Here is a 2,185-nt window from a genome sequence, read left to right on the forward strand (position 1 = left end):
TGGGCACTAGAGAAGAATGTGTATTCCGTTGCTTTGGGATGGAATGTTCTGAATATGTCTGTGAAGTCCATTTGGTCCAGTGTGCCATTTAAAGTCTTTATTTCCTTGTTGATCTTTTGCTTAGATGATCTGTCCATTTCACTCAGGGGGGTGTTAAAGTTCCCCACTATTATTGTATTGTTGTCAATGTGTTTCTTTGCTTTTGTTATTAATTGCCTTATATAATTGGCTGCTCCCATGTTCGGGGCATAGATATTTACAATTGTTAGATCTTCTTGTTGGATAGACCCTTTAAGTAGGATATAGTGTCCTTCCTCATCTCTTATTAGAGTCTTTGTTTTAAAATCTAGTTTGTGGGGCGCCTGGGTGGCTCAGTTGGTTAAGCGACTGCCTTTGGCTCAGGTCATGATCCAGGAGTCCCTGGATCGAGTCCCGCATCGGGCTCCCTGCTCAGGAGAGAGTCTGCTTCTCCCTCTGACCCTCCCCCCTCTCATGTGCGCTCTCTCTCTTTCTCTCTCTCTCTCATTCTCTCTGTCTCAAATAAAAAAAAAATCTAGTTTGTCTGATATAAGGATTGCCACCCCAGCTTTCTTTTGGTGTCCATTAGCATGGTAAATGGTTTTCCACCCCCTCACTTTCAATCTGGGGGTGTCTTTGGGTCTAAAATGCGTCTCTTGCAGACAGCATATTGATGGGTCTTGTTTTTTAATCCAATCTGATAGCCTGTGTCTTTTGATTGGGGCATTTAGCCCATTTATATTCAGGGTAACTATTGAAAGGTATGAATTTAGTGCCATTGTATTCCCTGTAAGGTGACTGTTACTGTATGTTGTCTGTGTTCCTTTCTGATCTTTGCTGCTTTTAGTCTCTCTCTTTGCTTAGAGGACCCCTTTCAATATTTCTTGGAGGGCTGGTTTCGTGTTTGCAAATTCCTTTAGTTTTTGTTTGTCCTGGAAGATTTTTATCTCTCCTTCTATTTTCAATGACAGCCTAGCTGGATATAGTATTCTTGGCTGCATATTTTTCTCGTTTAGTGCTCTGAAGATATATTGCCAGTCCTTTCTGGCCTTCCAGGTCTCTGTGGATAGGTCTGTTGCCAATCTAATATTTTTACCATTGTAGGTTACATATCTCTTCTCCCGAGCTGCTTTCAGGATTTTCTCTTTGTCTCTGAGACACGTAAGTTTTAGTATTAGATGTCGGGGTGTTGACCTATTATTATTGATTTTGAGAGGGGTTCTCTGTGCCTTCTGGATTTTGATGCCTGTTTCCTTCCTCACATTAGGGAAGTTCTCTTCTATTTGCTCCAATATACCTTCTGCCCCCCTCTCTCTTTCTTCTTCTTCTGGGATCCCAATTATTCTAATGTTGTTTCGTCTTATCGTATCACTTATCTCTCGAATTCTGCTCTCATGATCCTGTAGTTGTTTCTCCCTCTTTTTCTCAGTCTCTTTATTTTCCATCATTTGGTCTTCTACATCACTGATTCTCTCTTCTGCCTCATTTATCCTAGCAGTTAGTGCCCCCATTTTTTATTGCACCTCATCAATAGCCTTTTTGATTTCGACTTGGTTAGATTTTAGTTCTTTTATTTCTCCAGAAAGGGTTTCTCTAATAACTTCCACGCTTTTTTCAAGCCCAGCTAGTATCTTTAAAGTCATGATTCTGAACTCTAGGTCTGACATCGTACTAATGTCTGTATTGAGTAGGTCCCTGGCTGACGGTACTACCTCTTGTTCTTTTTGCTGAGGTGATTTTTTTCTTGTCATTTTGTCCAGAGGAGAATAGATGAATGAGAGAACAAAATGCTAACAGGTTTACAACGTCCCCAGCAAATATACTCTATACAAATCAGAAAAGACCTGAAACCAGGGGAAGAGAAAGGGAAAGAAAGAAAAAAGAAAGAGAAAAAGAAAAAAAGAAAAAAAGATAAAAACAAAAACAGAACAATACAAAAAAAGCAGAATGTGATCAAATATGATCAGGCTAGTGCATAGATCAGTGCCACACACTAGATTTTGGGCGTATTTTGGTCTGTTAGAAAATAGTGCCTCCTAAAATTTTACAGGAAGAAAGACATATATGTACAAAATAAGGGTTGATACAATGAAGGGATAGAAGATGACTGTAAAGATGAAAATTATAAAAGATTTTATAAAAGGACTTGATAAGATAAGAAGTTGTT

Source organism: Callorhinus ursinus, unplaced genomic scaffold, assembly GCF_003265705.2.
Source record: "Callorhinus ursinus isolate GAN/ISIS: 27379988/994484 unplaced genomic scaffold, GSC_fseal_2.0 scaffold86, whole genome shotgun sequence".
Taxonomy (NCBI): Eukaryota; Metazoa; Chordata; class Mammalia; order Carnivora; family Otariidae; genus Callorhinus; species Callorhinus ursinus.